At 41.3% G+C, this 26,692-nt stretch overlaps 1 protein-coding gene across 7 annotated transcripts in view; it reads right to left on the reverse strand.

Annotated features, from left to right (window-relative positions):
* The window catches only part of PHACTR1 (phosphatase and actin regulator 1), a 560,913-nt gene that overhangs the window by 293,227 nt on the left and 240,994 nt on the right, over nucleotides 1–26,692 (reverse strand). The window contains exon 1 of one of the 7 annotated variants that reach the window (XM_041770869.1): nucleotides 17,771–18,063. The exons of 5 other annotated variants lie outside the window; for them this stretch is intronic. The gene's annotated coding sequence lies outside the window, so the exon portion shown is untranslated. Of the gene's footprint in view, nucleotides 1–17,317; nucleotides 17,447–17,770; nucleotides 18,064–26,692 lie in introns of those variants that run through there. One more of the 7 variants, XM_041770870.1, reaches the window with a different exon arrangement.

The raw sequence follows: 26,692 nt of genomic DNA on the forward strand, positions 1-26,692 counted from the left end.
CTTAGGATCTTGCATGGTACTTGGGACCGTAGATATTTATCACTAGGATGGATTAAAAATGTCTCCAATTTGAATGAGTTCAGACTTCTCTTTTGCTAAATTCGGAGAAGCTAAACTAAGGCTGATATATCAGACATTATCTGGATCCACTTATCACCTACATATTACAAATAGATATTTTTTGGGGGGTGCGTGTGTATGCAAATGTGTTATATATCAAGAGATATATAGCATTATATGGCATTTCAGGGACGCCTGGGTTCGCTCAGTGGTTGAGCACCTGTCTTTGGCTCAGGGCGTGATTCCCTGGTCCCGGGATCGAGTACCACATCGGGCTCCCTGCACATAACCTGCTTCTCCCTCTGCCTGTGTCTCTGCCTCTCTCTACGTGTCTTCCATGAATGAATAAATAAATTAAATATTATATTATTAATTATATCAATTAATTAAATTAATTAATTAAATCTATCTATCTATCTATATCTCATTTCATTTTCCTTGACTAATTTCTGGACAAAACATGGCTGAATGACTTACATATCAGTATTCTACTTAATCTGGGAAATATTTCCACCAGGGGCATATTGGGAATGCTCTTTCATTCCTAAATCTCTACTAAATAACTACCTTACTCAGTACTGAACTACAAAAAAAACAAAAAAACCCCACAAAAAAACAAAAAAACCCAAAATCAAACACACACACACACACACACACAGACGCACACAATTACAATTAATTTTAAACCTGCATTTTCTAACACAACCAAATAAGTAAACCTTAATTTTTAAAAGTCCTTCATTTCTATGGTCTTCTCATTGTTTCCTGTATACCATACAGTAAAATGTTGCTGTTTTATCCACAGGTTCAAGCACAGCACTGCCCAAGACAAATATAATGTGACCCACAAATGTAATTTAAAGTATTCTAGTAGCTGCATTTAAAACGTATAAGTAGGTGAAATGAATTTTTTAAAAATATTTTCTTTAACCCAAGTGTGTGTGTGTGTGTGTGTGTGTATACTATATATATATAATTATTCAACATGTGAATAATATAAAAATTGTTAATGAGATGCTCTCTATTCTCTTTCTGCTAAGTCTTCAAAATTCAGTGTGTATTTAGTGGCACCTAGGTAGCTCAGTCAGTTAAGCATCTGCCTTTGGTTCAGGTCATGGTCTTGGTGTCCTGGAATCAGTGGGGAGTCTGTTTCTCCCTCACTTTCTCCCTCTGTACATGCTCTCCCTCAAATAAATAAAATCTTTTAAAAAATTAAAATTCAGTGTGTATTTAGCAGATTTCAATTTGGAAGAGGCACATTTCAAGTGCCCATTGGCCACATGTGGCGCGTGGGTGCCATATTAGACAGTGCAGCTACAGAATGTCCACTCCTAGAACTAACTTTTGTCCCAACAGAAAGCACAAGAGAAGGTTACTGGTTGGGCTAGTGGATCCTAGGCTCTCAGTGTGCATGTAAATAATCTCATGGATGCTTAAACAAAGTTCCTATCCCTATGCCCCACCTCTGGAGATTTTAATAGATCTAAGACAAATCTTGGAATCAGTATTTTGAAACTGGTCTGTTCCCAGGCTATTTAAGTAAGAACTACCAGAAGAACTTGCCTAGATTCCTTATATTTGTCTTATTGTTGGTGTTCTTTATCAATTTTGACATCAATTTCAGTCTGGATAATTTGTTAGGCTTTTTGAATTCCCATCTACTTGGGCTATCTTTTGGTGCTCTTGACTTCCTCAATGGACCTATCCTTTAGGCTCTGAGGATGACCTTCTAATTCTTACTTAATGCAATTCTTACCACTTTTCTTGCCTCAATTCTTGGTATTGTTTCTGACGGGTTCTGTTTCTGCCCTTCCTTTGTTATTATTTATTTTGTTTTTAATTTTTATGGCAATTTTCCATTCTCTTTGTCTGGCCCACTTCTGTATTAAAAACCCATCCACCCTAAGACATCTGATTAATCACCAAAAGCTGAAAACAACCACTAGCTATTAGAATTATAGGGCCTATCCCAGTGATTGTCAAGGACAGGATTTTAGGTTGTGTTCCTGCAGATAGATTCCAAATGTGGTCCTCCCTTGCTTGAAAAAGAAAATCTCACTATGTAAGCAAAGAGACACCCACATGTGTACTGGCCATCACTTCAAAATTCTATGTCAGCTTCTTTTCTTTTTTAAAAATGAGCAACTAGGTTTACCTGGAAGGGCCTCTGAAGGGAAGTGGGTTTTATTGGTCAGAACTTTCAGTATTAAAGGGAAATTAAATTCAAATGGTACATTTTCAAATCATGATTTTCCAAGAATGTACAAGTTTAAAAGCTCCCTTTGTCATTCCTCCTCCTCCAGCCCCACCTCCAGAACTCTAATCTGAGTGATGAGAGGCCCAAGAACTCTAGAGATGAATCCAGATGGACCCGAAGTCCAAGAGGGACCAATACCATCCCCCTCTCCTAGTGAATGCAGGTGGTTCCTACTCCCTACTCATCCCTTCACTCTACATGGGTGTCTTCAGTAATCTGAGTGCCAGAGCCATGTCACTTTGCTGGTCCCAGGCTTCTAGGTGGTCTGTTGTAATTGTAGCTGAATGGGCTTGCCTGAGGTTGTCAAAGTGGGAATGGCTTCCTTGGGGATCAAGTTGGACAGTAAGTTTCCACTTGGAGCAGTAGGGGATGTTGTAAGTCATAGAGTGGCCACAACCAAGACTGTGAGAAAGTCTGAGGGCTAAATATTGACAAGAATGTACATAAAAGGGGCACCTTGGTGGCTCAGTCGATTAAGCATCTGCCTTCAGCTCAGGTCATGATCTCAGGGTCCTGGGATTAAACCCTGCATTGGGCTCCCTGCTCTGCAGGGAGCCTGCTCCTTCCTCTCCCTCTGCCACTCCCCCTGCTTATGCTCTCTCACTGTCAAATAAATAAAATTTTAAAAAAAGAATGCAGATAAAAGGAGATGTATAAAGAGGCCAAGAGAGGTGTTCCAGGTGATTCACTGTTGGGTGACAAGGAAATCAGAGAAGAAACAAGTAAAAGGGTTCCTAAAGCATTTCCTCTAGGACTGGCTGCTTTGTGCTGCTCACCCTGGTAGGTGAGAGGGTTAATTCCAAGTACACATGAGGTGCCCTACAGTGTAGTGTCCTGATGAACAAGAAATCACTCTTTATGACTGTCCTGGCCATGTCTGTTGTATTACTGATCATTCTATTGATCATTGCTCTACAGTTTCAATTCATGGACATATGCTTAAGAAGACCACTTTTATAATGAGAACCACTTTGGTCTGTTTAGGTTCATGCCTACGAACTACTCATAGCATCAAGTGGGAAACATTTACATGGCATCCTGAATATCAATTCTTTACGTCTGTCATAATAATACTACTAGCAGAAAGAAAGAAAGAAAGAAAGAAAGAAAGAAAGAAAGAAAGAAGAAAGAAAGAAAGAAAGAAAGAAAGAAAGAAAGAAAGAAAGAAAGAAAGAAAGAAAAAAGAAAGGTGGAGGGGGTGGGTGAGATAAGAATGGCTTTTTGGTGGATTACATTTAACTTCTAAAATATGCTATGTGTTTAAGTCCCCTTCTTTAGGATTTCATATTTAAATAACTGGATACAATTATTAGACAAATGGGGTCTGTATTCCTCTGCCAGAATAAATAGTAGTATATTCTTTTCTATCTTGCCATTGTCTTATTAACAGAAATTAGGAGTGAGCTGAAGAAGTAACTGCAACTGTTGGCTAATTATTGTGAGAAAGAGAAGTTCCACATCAGCTAGGCTAAAAATAAAATAATTTTATTAGGCAGGTATTCTCTAATATTTTGGTGTACGATATTTAATTACCCCAACCGCAGATAGCACATTCAGCTACTTCAGGGTGCGTGCTACAGGTGGCTCATCCACAAGTCCACTGGGATGCAGTTATAAGCAGAAGCAGATGTTCCACAGAAGTAATATTATATTTATTTTATGCCAGAGACAAGTGAATTGTAACATCTGCTCTTAACATTTTCAGGCAATTTTTTATCTCAGTTTTTTTTTTTAAGTGCAAGATTCTGAGTTCTCAAATACATGTCTAAGTACTTGAGCATATCAAACATTTTTTATTTGCATGTCAATGTTGGTTGTGCTCATAGTTATACCTGTAGCTCACCTGGAAGAGCAAATGGAAAGCCTCTGTAGGGGTGAGGATATATGATGGGTCGCTACATTTTCATAACTGAATGTCAACTCTGTAGTCAACCCATCTGGAATCTCAAGCATTTGGCTCTTTCCTTTATCAGCAACGTAGAAATAGGCACTTAAGACACTTAGGAGAGAAGTCAAGTGTGAATTCATTGCAATCAAGTACTCACCAAAGACTCAGGTAACACATTTGATTTCAAGAGAGGTAGTCTAGAATGGCTACCACTACTTTTCCAGGTCAGAGCTCCTTGATGTTGGCTGCACATTAGGATCACCTGGGGTGCTTTACAAATACCTACGGCTGAGTCCCACCCAGAATATTTGATTTAGAATCTTTTAAAGCTTTCTCAGGGCCATGAACCACTATGCTAGAACCTTGCTTCTCCAACTGTGGCTCATGGATGAGCAGTATTAGCATCACCTGAGAGACTATTAGAAATGAAGTACTTTAAGCCCCACTCCATCCATACCTATTGAATCAAAATCTGCATATTGGCAAGATTCCCAGGTGATTCTAACACATGTGAAAGTTTGTGAACCACTTTTTTAAATGGAAGGTTCTATACGCTCTTTATTTGTATTGTCAGATCATCAAAAAGCAGCATGCCAACAGAACTCTCTGGTGAAATGCCCTCAGTGAGCTCCAGTTTCACGATTTGCCTGAGGATCAGTACAACCTATTAGTGTCAATTATACAATTCTCATCAAGGGCGTTTTCCTATTATATACTCAATATTCCTTATGCAAGATCCATGCAATAAAAGTCCTTTTAATGACAGAAAAAGCATCTGTCACCAGATGAATCTAGTTACTAACTTATATAGTTTTAAAGTCTACTAATTCATGAGGGTCTCTGAAGATTATAAATGTTTCATATACTTTGGCTTGGTGGTACTATTTCACAAACTAAATCTTTGTGGGGGCCAAATTTACACAATAATTCCAATAATTATGTGAACTACTTCACTTCTTTGGTCATGAATAATGATCCATAGGAATTTCAGGATGGCATCCTTGCTAAATCACTGAAACATATCCCCAAGTAACCATTAGTGGATGCACCCCGGAATGGTCTTCACTTACACCTGTGCTTCCGAACTTGCCTCCTTGCCACTCAACTGCAGGCCAGTGGTGAGAACTAGGAAGAGTACAGAATCCTGGTTTTCCAAGTGGGGTCCTGGCACCAGCAGACCACCTGGAGGGCTTGTTAGAAATACAAGTTCTCAGGTCACACCCAGGCTTACCAAATCAGAAACTCTAGGGATGAGGCCTCCATGATTCTGATGCACATGGAGTTTGAGAACTGCTGGATGCAGATGTGAGATGGGCTCAGAGAATTTTCATTTCTAACAATTTTCTGGGTGAAGCTAAATGGAGAATTTACTTAAAAAACCCCATTGAAGGGGATCCCTGGGTGGCTCAGCGGTTTAGCGCCACCTTCAGCCCAGGGTGTGATCCTGGAGACCCAGGATCGAGTCCCACATCAGGCTCCCTGCATGGAGCCTGCTTCTTCCTCTGCCTGTGTCTCAGCCCCTCTCTCTCTCTCTCTCTGTCTCCCATGAATAAATAAAATCTTAAAAAAAAACCATGAAGAGCAACAAGAGAGAAAGTGACATAAACATTACTTTATGTAAAAGCAATTTTAGGAGGCTTCAATTTTGACAATTTTAGTCATTTAAAAAATCCTCAAAAATAAAGAGAAAAATATTTTCCCCCTATTCATGAAGTCAATAGCTCCTTTGAAGCTACTGTTTTCTAAGCTCAATTATGAAATGCTACCTTAGGTTTTTAAGGGCTAAGATACTAGCAAGATTTCAGCAGAGGAGTTATCTCCTGAATTAGCATTTAACAAATGGAATACAGTGAAAGCGTATGAAAATCCAAGAAAGGGAATAATTTTGAGCAGAAATCACAAAAGCTAGTGGTCACCTTCCCCTTGGGTTATTTTCCCTGAAGGATTTCTGTGATTCTCGTTAGTGGAGACAGACACACAGAACAGATTCCCCCCAAAGGCATTATAAAGTTGGCTCTGCCCCCACAACCAAATCCAGAACCTCTGCCCAGGCATCTGCTCGCTCTTGGCAAAACAGTGCTTCCTGTTTTCAAGATAATGTTTTAAAATGGCTCATAAAAGGTTTCTTGGACATAAATATTCCTTACAAAGCAGTATTTTGATGATTAAACTATAAATGAATCAGAAACACATGGAGTGAATTTCCCTCGGGTTTGGCAAAACACTCTTTGGACTCCATTCCATCCAGAATATTTGAAAGATGGTTTCGGGTGTTTGTTGAATCAAACAAACATGGCTTCACTTTTCCCAGTTCCCTTTTACGCTACAGCAGTTTAAGAAGAGGACAAAGATTTCTCTGGGTTTGCTGTAGCCTTTATTCCCGAGTTACCAGAGCTCTATACCAATGCAGACTTTATTCACCTAAGAGTTACTTAGAGCTGAATGAGGACATAGGACAGCTACCAGATGCATTGCAACTCTCTCTTTTGACTTCAGAATCATTCAAAAGGTTTCTTTTTAATTCATAAAGGAACGTTTTCATACTTGGGTTATTTCAAAGAATAGAAAGTCCCTTGTAGGTGAACTCTTTCCTGCTTGCATGCAGAGATTCAAGCTAACCATTCTTGCAACCACTGGCATTTGAACTCTGTGGGCAGAGGTGTTTTGATGAAATACCACAGCTCTGGAGAGTCCCTTCTGTGTGGCCAGAAAGAATGCTCACCTTCTAGACATTTTGAAGGGGCTTTGCAAAGGAGGAGGGAGCCTAAGATCCTGATGGGAATTTTTTCCTATCATTAGTGTGTTTTTGAATATAATAAACAGCTCTGGCACTTTTTAGAAGAGACCCCCTCTGTGTTTGGAAACTATTCCTTCCCCAGGAACAGCACTGCTGGGAGTCCTGTGGAAATGATGCTTAATATCTAAGTGTCAAGGGAATATTTAATTTCTTAATATCTCCGGGACATAGACAAATAAGCCTCAGGGATATGGATTTGGGAAACTTAGAGACTTCATATCTTTAAAAAAAAGTTAAAAGATAATTGATATCTGAGATGAAATGCAAAACATGTCTTTTTATGTCAGGTTATCCAAATTTAATACACAAATAGCATAATCATGTTTTCCTATATTAAGGAGCACATCTGTCAATAAACCATAAGTCTATTAATGTGAAATGCAGAAGTGATTAGGAAAATAAATGTTGCTAAGTGACGTTTATTACATTCTTAGAAACCTTGAAATCCTAACTTTTTACGATATAGCACAAACTAATTCAATGTAACATGTTCAGTTCCTGCAACTAATAACTTTTCTGAGAGAGAGAGAAAGAGAGAGAGAGAGAACACACATCTGAGGGTGGGGAGAGGCAGAGGGAGAGAGAGAATCTTAAGCAGGTTCTATGCCCAGCACAGAGCCTGTGGAGCTCAATCTCACGACCCTGAGACCCTGACCTGAGCCAAAATCAAGAGTCAGATGCTTAACCAACTGAGCCACCCAGGTGCCCCAGCTATTAAATGATTTTAGTTAACCCTTTGAACATCGAGAAAGAAAAAAGAAAAGAAAAGAAACCTAAGGGCTAGGAGAGAAAACAACATTCCTGTGGGACAGAAGAATTTGAACCACAAAGATAGGAAAATGTGGTGAAAAGAGAAAACATTGTAAGAATACAATTAAAAACAAGAGATTAGAGAACAAGACAGAGTATTGCTAACACTAATGCCTCTCTTCCTCCGAGATCTCAAACTCCAAAGTTTCTTTCTGTTATTGTAACCTCCGGGGTCACTCTGCCTGGGTTTGAATTTCCTGTTTTGTGTATAAGCAAGGTGCCCGTCAGCAAGTTACTTTATCTCTGAGCCTCACTCTCCTCATCTGTACAATGGGCATCATAGTGACTGTCTGGGGGCTGTTATAAGGATTCAATGAGATTACTCGGGTAGAGTCTCACAACAGCACTTGGAATATATGAGTGCTCAGAAAATAACAACTGGCATTTCTCTTCTCAAACCCCAGTCCTTAAGCCCAGCTGAACCTGCTGGTTACCCTTCCTGCAACTTTTGGCCTCTGAGTCATCTTCTCCTCCTGACTTCAGTCTTTCTGGACCCTACTCCTCTTTGCCTTCCATGTGCAATCACACCAAGTCCTGTTGATTATACTTCCTAAACCATTTGTAATTTATCTTCTCTCCACCATCCTTCATTTTCATCGGTATCACCTGATCCAGACCCTTGTTATGTCATTATAAATGTATGTGATCACATGATGACATGCGAGTCTGGCAGACTGGGTTTGTGCCTGCTGTTTGGCTTTGGGCAAGGCCCTTGTCTCTCCTAGTCTTAGCTTACTCCTCTGTGGAAAGGAGAGTACTATAGGATTCCTGATATTCAAGTAGCCTTCTTCAATAAAGTCACTGTGAACATTGAAGTAGTGAATACAGAACCATTGCTCCTTGGGGAAATATAAGGTAAGGTTCCCATGAGCCTCTATGTTTTCACCAACTAACCGACTGATACCTTGTCTTATGTGTGTTTCTGTTTAAAGACATCTTATTTTAGTATATATTATCAACTCCCTAACCTTGAAGTTGGCCAAAAGCATTATAACCCATTCCTGAACGAAGCTTATCTAACACACATATTTCCTCTGTAAGCACGCTGCAGCCCTCTTGTGCTTGAAAACACCAGAGAACACTTCAGCACTACACTGGGGGACTATTTTAAATGGCAAAATCAGGGGATCCCTGGGTGGCCCAGCGGTTTGGCGCCTGCCTTTGGCCCAGGGCGCCATCCTGGAGACTCGGGATCGAGTCCCACGTCAGGCTCCCGGTGCCTGGAACCTGCTTCTCCCTCTGCCTGTGTCTCTGCCTCTCTCTCTCTCCCTGTGACTATCATAAATTAAAAAAAAAATGGCAAAATCACCAATAAAAAGCCAAAAAAAAAAAAAAAGAAAATCACGAGACTAAATAGACCATGAAAACAACACGTGTTTACAGTTTGAGAGCTGGGACAAATGGCAGAGCACCACCTTCTTCGATTTCAGTTGGGAATGTACGTGTGGCGCAAAAGTTTTTGCAGCTCTGCTCATGTCCATGAATGAGTATGAGAGTGTCATGAGTATTGATCTTGGGTCTACAAATAAATTTTAGTGAATAAATGAATGTGCAAATACAGAACTTGTGAATAATGAAGATCAAGTCTATTTGTACCTACCTCCCAGGTCTGCTGGGCAAGTTAAAAGCAATCGGCTACGGGACATGTTCAACAACTACTAGGCACTCAGCAGGTAAGAGCTAGTTGTTGTTGTTAGTATTATTGTTATCATTATCATTATTATTAACCATTGTTTGGTTCTGGGCTCCTGCAAGAACATTGTAACTGACTGTCTCACTCACCTCTCTCTCCATTCACCCCATCCTACACATACTGTTCAGCTTCCACCAGTATGTGTATTTCAGAAAGAACACAGGCTGTTGTCCTTCTCTGCTTGACATCCAAGTTCTTTCCAATGCATGTACAACTGGTTGCTTTCTTTTCACCTGCTCCTCCAACAAAACTGGCCTGCTCACTTGCCTTGTGTATGATTTTGCTTCCCACTCATTCCATTTCCTCTCTTGGGAATGTCCCCCTTCTCCTCCTCCCCCTCTATACTGAAATAGACCTATTCATCCCTCAAAACCTTTATTAATGGGATCCTTGGGTGGCCCAGCGGGTTAGCACCTGCCTTTGGCCCAGAGCATGATCCTGGAGTCCCGGGATCAAGTCCCACATCAGGCTCCCAACATAGAGCCTGCTTCTCCCTCTGCCTGTGTCTCTGCCTCTCTCTCTCTCATGAATAAATAAATAAAATCTTTAAAAAAAAAAAAAAAGGAATCACACTCCAATTTTAAAAAAAAAGACCTTTATTAAAAACATTCCTAAAGCCCTCACTAGCTAGAATTATCTCCCTTTTTTTCAACTTCAATAACTATTTTTTTCCATTCTCATGAAGCTGTCATCTTCTGTATCTTCATAAAACTTTTATGTACATGTTTTTTTTCTCTAAATACAGTAGATCTGATTCATCTTTTCTTCCCCTGCAAAACCCTCTGTACAACATTTTGTTCTTAGTTCAGTAGACAGTAAGTGCTTACTGGTTAAATACAATGACAACAACAACAACAAAACCCCAAGGTAGTGATTTCTTTGCTTTATCCAAGACAAAACAAAACAAGAATCCTACATTTTTACTTTGGGAAGTTCTATATGTGAACAAACCAACTTACGTAAGAGTTCCTAATTTATCTGAAAGCCAAAGGGAACCAGTATTAGCTTTCTTAAAGTCCGATGGCTCATTCCTGAGTATGTGTCCTTAAACCTTTTCAGGCTCTGGGTCCTTTTTTGGGCAAGTCATGAACCTTTGAATCAGTGCTAAGTAATCCAGGCTCTGACATAAACTGAATTACATCATAGTTTCAAGAGCCTCTTTATAATAACCCAGATGAGAGTACCTGATACTTGTAGAGAACATTGCACCCATCCAGCTTGAAGGTTGGGCAGACTAATTTAGTGTACTAACACATGTTTCTTCCCCTGCCTTTGAAATGGATCCTGTTAGAAGGAGAAAACTAAGAATGTAGTGCATTCTTTGTGCCGAGACAGTATGAAGAGCAGACTCAGAAGGTATGATTGTGATGCTCAGGGAATTTCCTTGGGCATGGAAGCATACCTTATTTTTATTTTATTTATTTATTTTAAAAGTATTTTATTTATTTGACAGAGAGACAGCAAGATAGCACAAGCAGGGGGAGCAGCAGAGGGAGAGAGAGAGAAGTCGACTCTCTGCTAAGCAGTGAGCCTGATGCAGGGTTCAATCTCAGGACCCCAGGATCATGACCTAAGCCAAAGGCAGATGCTTAACCAACTGAGCCACAGGGGCACCCCAGCGTACCTTATTTTTAATGCAAAAGGACACAACAGGGTGTTTTACAAATTACTAAATTTGTGCTTCTTTGTTTCTTCCAATATAATTTTCCACCACTATCCATTGTTTTAAAAAGAAAAAAAAAAAAAGAAAGAAAATCAGGGTATGCCTTATTTGCATGATCTCCTCATGTTTCCTGTCTGGATATACCCTGGATGTGCCCCAACCAGTGTGCAAATTGTCCCCTAATGGCATGGTTATGAGCAGTAGGGAGCAACAGCATGCTCAGGCAGTAAGCATGCTCACTCTTATCTGCAAACACCTGCAAATCACCTGCTTCCCCTCTTGAGCCTGTGAATTGAAAATAGGTATCAGTTCCCCTGTGCTTCTCATATTTGTGGGGACACCTCAGCTGTGAGCTGGACCCCATATCTCTTTCTCTGAAATAAAAAATCTGACATTTTAAAAGAAAGTGATGTGTAAATATCACAAAAAACCTTCCTCTCTACTCACAAATTTTGTTTCAGGAATGAATAAATGTGTGTGTGTGCACATATGTGTATGTATGTGTATTTCAGGTAACCATGTCCTTGAATGTTACTGTTCACACTGTGAACAAGGAGAGCTGGAGACCAACTGAAGAAATGGGGAAAAGTATACACAATCACACTAAGCATAGCAGGACCCCAGATGGTGGGATCAACATTTGACCTCCTTGAAGAGAGAGAATATTGAAAGGAAGTGCGAAATTAGCCAGTGAAATGCCACAATCCTTTTGACCTCAAAGGAGCATCTAATTCCAAACAATGTTAAATCCATCTTCTAAGAACAGCTGTCACCATAGAGATGCAACCTCCACAGGGACTAGTCTACTAGTTCTTTGACAGACCACCTGGGAGGAAGTCAGAAAACAAGCTCCTCACTCCCCCCTCTTAGTCGAAATACACCAGGAAGTCAAGCTCCTCTTCAATCTTGGACCTGGTCTACCAGACTACTTTCCATGATGTCTCTTTATCACAGTTTGGAGATTTCATTATTCCTTTATGAAGATAACATTTTCCTTTAGGGACCTGATAGATTTCTAGAACAAGAACATACCTTTTAATGAGCCTTTTTTATTGTTGTTGTTTTTAAAGATTTTGTTTATTTATTTGACAGAAAGAGCGAAAGCACAAACAGGGGGAATGGCAGAGGGAGAGGGAGAAGCAGGCTCCCTGATGAGCAGAGAGCCCAAAGAAGGGCTGAATCTAGATCAGGACCTGAGCTGAAGGCAAACGCTTAACCTACTGATCCACCTAGGCACCCCTTATTTAGCTTTCTTTTTTTTTTAAGATTTTATTTATTTATTCATGAGAGACATGGAGAGAGACAGAGACATAGGCAGAGGGAGAAGCAGGTTCCCTGCGGGGAGCTCAATGTGGGACTCAATCCCAGGACCCCACGATCACGACCTGAGCCAAAGGTGTCCCTTAATGAGCTTTCTTAATTGATAGATATTATGGGCTGAATTGTGCTCCCCCTCAATCCATATGTTGAAGCCCTAACCCCCAGTACCTCAGAATGGGACTGTATTCGGAGACAGGGCCTACAGGGAGGTAATCAAAAAGTTAAATGAGGTCAGTCATACATGTGGAGCTCAAACCCCATTTGACTGGTGTCCTTCTAAGAAGAGGAAAGACACCAGGAGTGTGTACCCACGGAGGACAAGCACACGCACATACAAGAGCACAGAGAGAAGGCAGTCATCTTCAAGCCGAGGAGAGAGGCCTCAGGAGAAACCAATTATGCCAACACCATGATCTTAGACTTACAGGCTCCAGAGCTATCAGAAAATAAGTTTCTTTTTAAAAAAAAAATATTTTATTTATTTATTCATGAGAGATACAGAGAGAGAAAGAGAGGCAGAGACACAGGCAGAGGGAGAAGCAGGCTCCATGCAGGGAGCCCAATGTGGGACCGATCCCGGAACCCTGGGATCACACCCTGAGCCGAAGGCAGACGCTCACCCACTGAGCCATCCAGGCGTCCCAGAAAATAAGTTTCTTAGACTAAGTGCTTAAGCCACTGAGTCTGAGGTATTGTGTTACGGCTGCCCGAGCAAACTAATGCAGTAGTTACCAGTTATTCACTAAGCTATTACCAATAGCTTACCCAAAGTGAGTTTCTTCTCTATTACTAAGAAGAAAATCCTGGGTTGTTTTTTTTTTTTTAAAGGATTTATTATTTTAGAGAGTGAGAATGAGCATGTACATGCAGAGAAAGGGCGGAGGGAGAGAGAGAATCTTAAGCAGATTCCCCCCTGAGTGTGGAGCCCAACATGGAGCTCAACCTCACAATCCAGAGATCACGACTGAGCAAAATCAAGAGTCGGATGCTTAACCATCTGAGCAACCCAGGTGCCCTGAAAATCCTGGTTTTTTTTTTTTTTTGGTTTATTTGTTTTTAGTAATACACATATTCCTTCTTTTTTGTCAGTTTTTAAAAATCCTAAATAGTTATTAAAACCTATGGACAGGGCATTCCCAGTGGCCCAGTGGATTAGCACTGCCTTTGGCCCAGGGTATGATCCTGGAGACTCAGGATCGACTTCCACGTCAGGCTCCCTGCATGGAGCCTACTTCTCCCTCTGCCTGTGTATCTGCCTCTCTCTCTCTCTGTCTCTCATGAGTAAATAAATAAAATCTTAAAAAAAAAAAAAAAAAAAAAAACTATGGACAGCCCCAGCTAAAGTTCAAGTTTTCAGCACTGTTGAGGGAATACTGCTAATCTCTGGTTTTGACACAGTCTCTTAATTGTGTCCCTCAGTAACCCTGGGAGCAGGGTAGGAATTATTTTTGCATTTTATCAATGAGGATGTTTGATCCAGGCTACAGGGCTGAATTTATAACCTCTCTCTCTGTGGTTTCTCCCATATTCTGCTTCTTCTTCTTATTCCTTAGCATTATCATATTTCCAAATTAGGGTGTTTTCACATTTCAAAATTTGCTTCTTTATTTTTGAATCTTGTGTCTTACTCCTCTGATATTCTATTGGATTTTGTTTCTGTTTCTCTTGATTTTAGACTTTTGTGTTGTCTTTGTGGTGCACTGCTTAAAAGAAGACACTCTACACCATTCTTCACTCTCCCATTGTGTGCGTGGGGCGGGTGGGAGGGATGGATTTTTATTTAGTTTCTTTGAGAAGCCTAGGCTATTCCTAGAGCACCTTTTACAAAATCCTTCTCTTAGCATCTTCCTGTAAATATGGATTCAGAATTTCACAGGAAGCAGAATACCCATGGAATGCAGAAATCAAGGTCTTTTTGACATCTTTATCCTTTAGATTAATTATATGACTGTCTTTGGACTTTATAGCATATGATCGGGAGTTTGCTTAATGGCAGGCATTAAATCCCATGTTAAGAGACTGCAAGAAAAAAACGGAAGCTGAGCCCATAAGGGGCTTGTACAGGGTATCAGATTTTATACTGACCCCACTGGAGGCCTGGAGTCATGATCACAATCACCTTTCTGCATGAGCTGGCCACATGGGTGACACCTGGAGGGGTTCTGAGCCCAGCAATCCTGAACCCAGCAGAGCCACAACTAACACAGGATGAAGCAGGGAAAACGAAGTCTATTGCACCAAACTCCAGCCATGGGAAGGTGTTTGAAGTAGAAACAAGGGCTACTTTGTCTTTGCTGCTCACCCTCCTGCCCTGGTGTGGTCCCCAGTGAGATTATCAGGACTAGAGTGATCCAGGGAGTAGGGTGTAGTGATTCTGGAGACAAATATTCCTCCCCCCACCTTTATGCTGCCACTGATGTGCTCTGTGGCTTTATCCAGTTCAATAGTCTCTTCTGTGCAATACATGAGGCAATGATGCCTCATCACGCAGAGGGACAGATATGCAAATAACTTCATTCCAGAACATTCTGAGGATCCCAAATTTGTTCTAAAGTTGCACAACATTATTCCTTCTGGGATTTTAAAAGGAAAAAAAATGACCTGGTTCCTCAACTATTTCATGGTCATTAAATAGCACATCATAACAATAATTATAGCAGATATTATTTATTAGATGTTACTTATGCCAGAATTGTACTATGTGCTGTTCTACTTATACATCATTTTATTCACTTCCCATACAACCGATGAGGTAATTACTGTTACTATTTAATTTTACAGATGAAAAAACAAGCTTAGGGGGCATCTGGGTGGCTCAGTTGGTTAAGCGTCTGCCTTTGGCTCAGGTCATGATCCCAGGGTCTTGGGATTGAGCCCTGCATTGGGCTCCCTGCTTCTGTCTCTCCCTCTGCCTGCTGCTGCTGCTCCCCCTGCCTGTGTTCTCTCTCTCTCTGTCAAATAAATAATGTCTTAAAAAAAAAAGAGAGAGAGAGAGAAAGAAAAAAATCATAGAAAGTCAAGAAGCTTGCTCGACATCACTCAATAGGTCAAAGAATTTGGAACGCAAACCCAAGTCAGCCTGAACACAAAAGACTTACGCTTTTAAGCAAAGTGTCTACATTTCTATGAGAACCAGATTTTCAAAAGCCTTCCTATCTCATGCCTTCTGACGAGCTGTCACATGAACTATTGAACTGTCCCAGAAATGGACATCCACACTTGATATATTGGTATCCAAACTGCATTTCCCAGACTGTGCCTCACACTGAAAGTAACACAAAAATCCTTTGTAAAAACCACAAGTCCTGTTTCTTGGGGTGGAAAATGTGGGCACTACGATTTAGGCAGATTACCAAATTTTAGTGAATTGGAGTGCAAGGCAATGCACTCAGAAGTAAAACTAGTCAGAGTACCATGTTATCTTCTGTGATCTGAAAGGCACGGGTGGACCTTCTGGTGTCTGGAGGTCCTCCTTATGAATCTCATTCCTCATTATATTATTGAAGTGTAGAAATGCAGATTTTCCATTGGTTTCAAATGATGGAAATGTGGATAAAAAGACCTCACTGTGCTGACATTAATTATTTAAGCAGTGCTTTCTCCAGGGACTGCCATGGCCTGCAGATGGGGGGGGGGCTCCATGAGCTGTTCTCTTATATTATGAACATTTACAATATGACACTCTCTATATTCCAAACGTGGGCTTTAATTAGCAACCTCACTATGTTATGCCTTTGGGTTCTGTTGTCATCATTTAGTTGTGTTTGTTGAGCACGGAAGAGATGGGGGTGATGGGGCCGTAGTAGAGAGAGGACTGTAGAAATTCATGATCCACAAAATATTTTCTGTTCCCAAATGTGGCCCATGGTCTCAAAGATTTAACAACCACCGAGTAAAGATCATTTTTATTGTGAAATGCAAACATCCTCTCACGGGGACCACTGTACCACTCAAAAGAGCTGTTTATATTAGACACCTTCAGCTCAGGTAATTTACCAAAAACAGGAAGTTAGATGGGGAAGGGGTGCTGGGAAGCAAAAAACTTGAATAACTCTTCATAGACCTCCTTTACAGCACGTTTTCTCTTTGGCTCTAACATCACCATATTTTGTGTAGAGCACCTCGGTGTGGCCAAAAGAGAAAAGTCATTAGAGAGGAAGTCTTGGAAACTAACGCCTAGCCTATTTCTCGAGGTCCCTAGGAGTCCCCAAGAAAAAGAATCCATCATAGCGCTCTCACTCAAGCCCAGTGGGCTGGTATCCATTGCCCTATTGATTTTGATCATCATGCCTCAAACCTCAAAATGCCACGGCCCGAGATGGGATCTCACCAAACCTGTACTTATCCTTCAATTTTCCGGTCATCTTTCTCTTTTCTCATGCACAACTTCTCCAGGCGCCCACTTCCCCCCAAATAACAACTGCTGACCCGGTTTTTCCTTTCCTGTCTCTTTAAGTCAGAAACTTCCTGAGGTTCCCAAGTGCTGCCCGCCTCCGCGAGGCCAGGCCCAGCCTCCACCGACTGCAGTGAGATTTGCAAGTGAATCCCTTGATCTGAACAACGGCTGGGGCCAGTTTCCCATCAACGTCTTGTGACTTCCAGGCACCCACCTCCCAAACGCCAGTGGGCTCCAAGACATCCTATGAACCGGCTCCAAAGACCGAGAGACCAAACCAGTCCACACTGGCAGCTCCAAAAGGGGAAAACCTAAAAACCACGAAATCCAACTAACGAATACACGAAAGGCGATAAAATCATTTAAAACTCAAAATGCAAAAAAAAAAAAAAAAAGTAAATAAATGAATAAAAATAAAACTCAAAATGCCTACCTTACAGATTTCCCAAAGCTCTTTGCTCGTGCAAGGATCCTCCCCTCTGGGTCTGTTTTCTGGTTTCCTAATAGCTGCGCTTTCTCAGCCCAGCAACAGCCTCAAGTGTCAGGCTCTGGAATACACATGCTGCACCCACCCAGGCAGCCCTTGGGTGCCAGGCAGCCCCTTGCCTTCCTTCCCAGCCCTGGGCCAGCCCGTGCCAAGTCCCTGACTACTGATCAACTCCTCCATAGGGCAGAATGGGGGGGCAAGGGAGCCCCCAGGGGCTGGGGACCGATTCCACCCACCGTGGGCCGGCTGGCCACCCATCTGGGTGGGAGGGACCCCCGTATCCCTTTGCTAACCTTCAGACCCCTCCGGAGCGGTCTGTCGGGCCTCGCTCCGACACCCCCCCCCCCCAAGTTGGCAGGTTGCCCCTGGCTGTCGGGCTCGCAGGGGGATGCCTCTTACCTTCGCAAAGCCCCAGCTCTTAAAAGCCTGGCTGGAGTCTCCAAGGAGTCATGCGTTTTCCTGGACATTGGAGGCAACCAATTCCAGAAGCAGGGAACATTTCGAAATGAAACAGAAAGTAACCCGGTGATCCAGCCGGACCCCCGGACCTGCACTTGGCCCTGGCAGCAGCCTCTGCGGGGGAGGCTGCGACCGGCCGGGCCGCCCAGCTGTTTCAGCTGCGAGCACATTCAGAGAAAACTGCAGCTTGCAAGTCTGGAACTCACGGCCTGGGCTTTTTATTTTACTTTTTTTTTTTTTTTTTTTTAAGTATTTGTTGAGCTTTTTAACATGCAGTTTGTCTCCTTCTGCAGGGAATTACTCAGTGAGCCTGTCACCTGACTCACAGCAGCTCCATTATATAATTCAAACCCTGCTATTTGAGTTCTGATCAGAAACCCACACTCCCCTCCTGTCCCCCCATCTACCTCCCCCACCCCCTGGAGTGAAAGGAGAGGCCCAGAGGGAGAGGCTGGGAAGACCACTATCCTTTTTTGAAACTTCCTTGGGGGTGGGGGGCGTGCTACAGTTTTGCAGGGCATTTTTATTTCCCTTTGGTTTGATTCTTCTGGGGTAGAGGACCTCCTAAATGCCAATGCTGAGTTAGCAGAGATTTCTGAACGTGTAACATCTCAAGATGTAAGTGTAGCACTTTCCTTGATTTTCTTTTAGGGGGACTGTAGATGTGATACATTAACTGAAGGAGTTTTCAAATGATAGAGTGCATAGATTTATAGCACCTGTGCAAAGGAGCTCTAAAACCTGGAGTGAAAAAAATAAAATAAATAAATAATAAAATAAAATAAAATAAAATAAAATAAAAACCTGGAATGTTTCTACTTTTGCCACATATCTAAGTTCCCTGAAATGCCAAAGGGATATATTGGGTTGAGGGGTCTTTAGCCAATCCCCCTCCCCTCACCTGAACCTGATCATCATAAACCCTCCCCAGCGCCCCCCCCCCCAAAAAAAGCATAACATCCAACCAAAAGGCAGAAGCTTGCTATGCAAGTACCAATTCCCCCAGCCTCTACTTCCCACCAAATTGAAATCTTTAAGGCAAATCTCTCTGGATAATTTGAAGCCAGCACTGTCTTGGGTGAAAGTGATAAGAATTGTCTCAATCTATCCTAATTTTCCTTTCTTAGCCGCTGTGTCATCTCTGAGATACTTATTGGGGGACCAATATGTTAGAGTATAGAATGGGCCCATGAATAAATGGCTCTTTAAGAAACTCAGATGGCACAAATAAGCATAATGGTGAAAGCATCATGCAACAGGATGATCAGCATAAAAAACTCCAGCCTCTTGGCTCTGTCCATATCAAAGCCAGGCTGACCAGTATGCAGAGGGGGCTCTGTCCACAGAGGGGGCTCTGGGCTCCCAGTCTTCTCTCAGCGAGTGGAGTCTTGTTGCTGAATGTGTTAAGTACCTTAAAAAGACAGTTAAAGTTTATGGGAACAAATATTAATATTGATCACCATCGTTTGGTTTCTCCTTCTGCACCCCTCACCCATATCCATCAAAGAAAACTACCTTGTCCTTCCTACCTGCCTCGGCTTTGGACATAATATTAGATACCATTACTATGTTAAACTGTGTTGACATTATACTGATACTGTGCCCTAAGAATAACTTTCAGTGTCCATTATAAGTGTCTGTCCACACATCTGAAGCTGGCACGGGATCATTATTACCCTTCTTATACAGACCCAAAGAAGCCAGTGACACAGGCAGGAATTACAAGTCAGGTTTCCTACTCGCAGCACTCAGTTTTGCAAAGACCAGCTACACATGAAAAAAAAAAGTGTAAATCTGAATGACAGATTGATGTCTGTTTATTTCACCCCCTCTAGGTGTAGTAAATACAGTATGTTGCCACAGTTGCTATGGTAACTACTTCTGTCTTAAGGAAAATAAGGATACATAGTAAGATAATAGAAAGCATCAGGTTTTTCTATTTACTGGTGAGACTCTCCCCAGTAATGAGAAGACAAGCGATAATACAAAATGTACCCTTGGCCCGTATATAACCGTTAAATATTGATGCCACAAAAATTGAATTTCCTAGATCAGCGTCTTTGGTAGAAAAACAATGTGAGCCATATATGTAATTTAAAACTTTCTAGTTGTTGCATTAAAAATTAGTGGTTAATTTTGGTAATATATTTTATTTAATCTAATACATCTAAAATATTATTTCAACATGTGATCAACAGAAAATTATTCACAAATTATTTTGTATTCTTATCTTCATACTAAATCTCTGAAATCTGATATGAATTATATGTATTTTGCACCTATATCACATCTCAATTATGAGTAGCCATGTTTCAGGTGCTCAATAGCCACATGTGGCCACACCTAGCCACTTTGGATGGTCCCACCTCAGACTATATTTGCTCATGTGGGGCTCGGAATTTGAGTAGTATTTGTCTATCCCTACTTGAAACTTTTGGAAAAATAAAACTGCATTCATTTGGTTCTAGCTTTATGCCATAAATCAAGTGGTGTTCTCTAGGCGGAGCAAGAAAATATCAAATAAGCTTGGAACTGAAATGGTTTTGGGTTCCTGGGTGGCTCAATCAGTTAAGTGTCTGCCTTCAGCTCAGGTCATGGTCCTGGGATGGAGCCCCACATCGGGCTCCCTGCTCAGTGGGGAGTCTGCTTCTCCCTCTGTCTCTGCCCCACCCCTACCTTGTGCTCTCTCTCTCAAATAAGTAAAATCTTTACATTTTTTTTAAATTAAAAAAATGATATTAAAGGTTTCAGCTTTTTTTTTTTCATATCCCTCACCAGAGGATAGGAAAAATTTTAAAAATAAATCTCAGGTTTATAAAAAATTCCCTTGTTGGTTTGCCTCAATCTCAATTACCAAAGTTAGGGACCTTCGAGTCATGTTTCGCTGCATTTTCTATATCTCCCTCTGCTCTTTGGAGCCCTTCCAACAGACCACTCAGTCTGTAGAATCTACCTGTCATCTCTTCTCCAATTCCAGGACCTCTGCAATATCCCAGAAGATCCCAAGAGCCTCTGCCTGGGCTTCCTGCCTCCATTCTCTACCCACTCTGGTCCAGTTTCTATCCTGCCTCTAGTTTGAGCACATGGTGAAAGCAGACATTTAATCATGTAGCTTCTCAGCTTAAAACCTTTAATAGCAACCTGCTACCTTCCACATAAAATTCATACTCCTAGCTGTGATATCTAGGTAATCAGGTAATCATAAGCTGGCCTTCAGGGAACTTTCTGGCTCATCTCCTGGCTGTACTTTCTTTGATTTTACCATGGTCTGCATTCTTGACTGTGCCGTGATTTCCATGACAACATGCCTTTGTTTAGTCTGTTCCCTCTGCCTGGAATGTCCTATCTTAAAATGCCTACCCCTTACCAAACAGTAAAATTCTTTGAGCCTACCTCCAGTATTTACTGTAGGTTGTCTTAATCTTATAGTCGAAATTAGCAGCCCCCTCAACTATGTTATCACTCTACTTTTATAAATAGATGTGTACAACATTTATCACAGTCTATTGTAATTATGTGACATGCTAGACAAGTGTTTCCTCAAGGAGAGGAACCACATACTGTTTACCTTTGAATTCACTTTGGAACGTAGTAGGATCTCGATAAACGCTGGAGGAATTCCAATGCCTTTCCCTTTCCATTTCCCCCTCCTTATTGTCTAACCACTTGTTACATCATCACCATCATCGCCATCACCATCATTACATAGCAGCCGATGTGGATTAGCACTACTACGTATCAGGCACTGTGCTGAGCATTTTACATACATTGCATTTAACTTCAACCACAAATCTGCAAGCACAAATCTGGGACTTCTCAATTTTCAATAGCTGTGGGATCTTGAATACCATTTCCTTCTTTCAACAAGTGTTTTGAGGTAGTCTTTTTTTTTCAAGTTTTTATTTAAATTCTAGCTAGTTAATATAGATGGTAATGTTAGTTTCAGGTGTGTAATTTAGTGCTTCATCATTTACATACAACCTGGTGCTCATCACAACAAATGCCCTGCTGAATCCTTATCATCTATTTCTGCCTCCCTTCTCCTCCAGCAATCCTGTTTGTTCTCTACAATTAAGAGTCTGTTTCATGGTTTGCCTCTCTCTTTTCTTCCCTCCCCATATTCATTTGTTTTGTTTCTTAAATTCCACATATAAGTGACCTTATGTGGTATTTGTCTTTCTCTGATGGACTTGTTTCACTTAGCATAACGTCTGGATCCATCCACATCCCTGCAAATGGCAAGATTTCATTATTTTTGATGGCTAAGTAATATTCCATTATATATAAATATATACATATATATGTGTACACACACACACACACACACACGCACACACACACCATGTCTTTCTTATCCATTTATTAGTTGATGGACATTTGGGTTCTTTCCATAATTGGGATATCGTAGATAATGCTGCTATAAACACCAGGATGCATGTATCATTTGAAGATAATTCTTATAAACACCATTTATGAGAGGTTGATGTGCAGTTATGACTCCAAAGAATGTAGAATCGCATACTTGCTTGTTAATTTATTTATTAACAAGCTAATGCTTGTGTCTTGTCTTATAGTTTATTGTCTCTATCTGTTTAATGCTTTTAATTATTATGGGTTGGGAAAACAGGAAGCCTAACCTAATAGTATTTTGTACAGGGCAAGAATATGACATATTTGAGGAAGGGCTGAGAAACCCTGTGACATGGACATCACAGATGTGACAGTTTTTTTTTTCTTTTTTAAAAAAGATTTTATTTATTTATTCATGAGAGACACACAGAGAGAGGTAGAGATCTAAGCAGAGGGAGAAGCAGGCTCCTTGTGGAGAGCCAGATGAGGGACTTGATCCCAGGACCCTAGGATCATGACCTGAGCCAAAGGCAGATGCTCAGCCACTGAGCCACCCAGGTGCACTGACATTTAGTTTTGTTGGTTGGAATCATTTTTGGCCTTATTTCTGGCTCTCCAGTCATTTCCACATAATTCAGTTTAGTAGGGCTTTAAAAAGTGGAAGGACCAACACCAAATGGCGGTGAGGGTGTGGAACCACAAGAACTCTCATTCGTTGCTGGTAGGAATGCCAAACAGCCATTTTGGAAGACAGTTTGATGGTTTCTTACAAAATAAACTCTTGACGTAGAATCCAGCAATTGCACCCATTGGTATTTACCCCAAAGGATTGAAAGCTTTTGTCCACACAGAAACCTGCACGTGGATGTTTATAGCAGGTTTATTCATAATTGCCAGAACTTAAACACAAACAAGACGTCCTTCAGGAAGTGCATGGATAAACAAACTTGGTACATCCAGATGACAGAAAATTATTTAGCCTAAAAAGAAATGAGTTCTGAATGGGGCATGTGGGTGGCTCAGTTGGTTAAGCATTGGACTTTTTTTTTTTTTTAAGATTTTATTTATTCAGAGAGAGAGAGAGACAGAGAGAGAGGCAGAGAGAGAAGCAGACTCCATGCAGGGAGCCCGAGGTGGGACTCGATCCTGGGTCTCCAGGAACACACCCCAGGCTGCAGGCAGCGCTAAACCGCTGCACCACCGGAGCTGCCCAGCATCAGACTTTTTATTTCGGCTCAGGTCATGATCTCAGGGATTTGGGATTGAGCCCCACAATGGGCTCTGCTCAACGTGGAGTCTGCTTCTGCTCCTCCCTCTTGCTTGTGCTGTTTGTCTGTCTGTCTCTCTCTCTTAAATAAATAAATAAAATCTTCAAAATCTTTGCAAAAACAAACAAAAAAAGAAATGAGCTATGAAGCTATGAAAAGAGATAGAGGAGATTTAAGTGTCTATTACTAAATAAAAGAAGCCAATTTGAAAAGGCTCCATCCTGTATGATTCCAACTATATGACATTTTGGAAAAGGTAAAAACCATGGTGACAGTAAAGAGATTAGTGGTTGTCAAGGGCTAGGGAGGGTGTGTGTGTGTGTGTGTGTGTGTGTGTGGCAGGAATGAATAGATGGAACATAGATTTTTGTGGCAGTGAAACGACTCTGTATGATGCTACAATGGTGGATACATGTCATCATACATTTGTCCAAACCCATAGAGTGTATAACACTGAGAGTGAACCCTTAAGTAAGCTACAGACTTTGGGCAATAATGATGCGTCAATGTAGTTATTGTAGTAACACATCAGTGGTGATTCATCAGTTGAAACAAATGTAACTCTGATGCCAGATGCTGATAATGGGGAGGCTGTGGGTATGTGTGGGAGGGAAGGAGATATATGGGAACTTTCTGTACTTTCTGCTCAATTTTGCTGTGGACCTAAAACTGCCCTAAAAAATAAATTGGGGCACCTGGATGGCTCAGTCAGTTAAGTGTCTGCCTTCAGCTCAGGTCATGATCCTAAGGTCCTGGGATGGAGCCCCCGCTCAGTGGGGAGCTACTTCTCCCTCTCCCTTTGCCCTTCCCCTGCTCATGCTCTCTTTCTCTCTCTTTTTCAAATAAATAAATAAAATCCTTAAAAAAATAAACAAAATTAAATAAAAAATAAAGTCTAGGCTCCTCATGGGTGCTCACTGGGTTCTACTGTGATATATTGTTTTTCCATCACATTGTCAGCTACTCAAGTTTATTAATCGTTTTCTTTATTTTGTTTCCACAACACCACTAAATAAATGATAGTGCATGTACTAAGGGATTAATAAATTCTTGTTTAAATGAAATGAAGAGAAAATACACTTATGCTTCAAATAATAAATACGTATTTCCACCTACATAAGCAGCATAATAGCCTTCATGTCAACACAAAGCTATTACTGATGCAGTTTCTGGAGACTCTGGAGCCTGGGACAGCCTCAGACTTGGAGGATGGTTGTGCTAGAAGGTCTGACCCAGGGCTGGAAGAGTGACTGAGTCTTGGGAAAATTTAACCTGTTCATGGACTCAATCCTGGAAGTATTTTGTATGCCCCCACCTGCTGGATTTACAATACACTGCATGCAGCAGGGTTGCCTCTGCAGGGTGAGGTATTGAGAGCCTCAATTTCCTCATCCATAAAGAGGAGATGAGGATATTGCGGGTTGTTGTGTATGCTTCAGGAGATCATGTCTATGATCAGCTATTGGCTAATGTCTGTGTCAATTAATGTAAAGGTTTATTTTTAATATTTTTTAAGATTTATTTATTTGAGAGAGAGCATGTATGAGTAGGGGGAGGGGAGAGGGAGAAGGGAGAGAATCTCAAGCAGACTCCTTGCTGAGTGCACAGCCTGACTCGGGGCTCAATTTCAAGACCCTGAGATCATGTCCTGAGCTGAAATCAAGAGTTGAGTGCTCAACCAACTGCACCAGCCAGGTGCGCCTTATTCTTAATATTAAGTATCATTAGATATGACATGATAATAACAAAATACTAGAGATGGCATTGGGAAGCTCGAGAGATGGCGGTGCCCACGGGAACGCCTCTTCTTCTACTTCACTTACCTTCTTTCAATCCAACTTGAGGTTGACCCACATTCTGAGCAGATTGACTTCCCCAACCTCTGCTTCCTTGCTTCCTTCTTTCTTTTTGCATCCCTCCCTCCTTCTCTCTTCATTTTCCTTCTTCCTCCTTCACTCTTCTCTTTTTCTCTCCTTTCCACTGATTATTTTTAAAATGCGTTGTTTTTAGTTGCCTTATGTGTTTCCTGGGGTATGGAGTTATAACTTGTGATGAGCACCAGGTGTTGCATGGAAGTGTTGAATCACTACACTATACACCTGAAATTAATATTACACTGTATATTAACTACCAGAATTAGAATAAAATAAAGAGAAATTATGACTAAAAACATAAAATAAAACAAGTTTGTTTTGTCCCTTGCTATTCTTGGCTAACTAAGACTCTTTGTATCGGGATCTTCTTGCCAAAGCCATATTAAGCTCACCAGGGTTGCTAAACTTAGACCAACCTGTTTCTTAGAAGGTCCATGATACCATAAACAAGAAAGGTATGAGGTCAAAGGATTCTTGTTCAGAGCAAAGGGGGCTGTTTCACACAGGACTTTCCAGAAGGCAGGCAGAGCCTGACAAGAAAAAGATCGGAGACCTCCAGCATAATCTATAACAGAGCAGTTAATACCTCACTCTCTGCCAAGTCAGAACGACTGCCAATCTCTGAAGCCATTTTTCAAATTGTCTTTTGGCCAGCTCAGCATAACGTCTATATGACAGCTTTGGGAGAAAACAGAAAAAGGCAGTTTCCCAGAGGGCAGGTGGTTTTGATGCTTCCTTTAATTCTCTCCAAAGCACCATGTGGAAGTTATGTGATGACATGCATCCAAAAAGGATTGATACCCAAGAAAAACAACAGAAGGGAGGGAGATACACAGTGGACTGCATAATGGGGTAAATGAGTGAGGTTTTAAAAGGTGGAGGATACAGTAGGGAGAGACCTGGGATTGGATTTTAGTTCTGCTGCCTACTAACCTCGGCTTCTTCCTGTGAACAATGCTGATAATCATAGATCAAGGGTAAGTTGGAGGTGGTGTTGGTAAAGCATCTGTCAAGTGACCTGGTGTGTAGCAGGTGCTGAATGACATTGGCCAGGTACATTTCCGAGTTTCTGTTTCCTCGACTCTAAAATGGAAAGAAATTACAATGCCCCCTTTCTAAAGTTCCTTGGTGTAAGTTAAATGAGGCTTCCAGCAAATGATTAAGTACTGAGTGTGTGTATTTTCCCTCTCACCCATCCCAAAGCCTCTACATGGCAGATTACAGTTTCTAAAGTTGGACACAGCTGTCTTCCATCCCACCTACTCTTTAGAACCTTGCCACTTCCCGATCAGGGGGTGGAATCTAATTCCTCTTCCTGTGAATCTGGGTGGAGGGGAGAGCTTAGAGCATGCTTGTAGTCAGTGTGGTGA

This window comes from Vulpes lagopus, chromosome 10 (genome assembly GCF_018345385.1).
Source record: "Vulpes lagopus strain Blue_001 chromosome 10, ASM1834538v1, whole genome shotgun sequence".
Lineage (NCBI taxonomy): Eukaryota > Metazoa > Chordata > Mammalia > Carnivora > Canidae > Vulpes > Vulpes lagopus.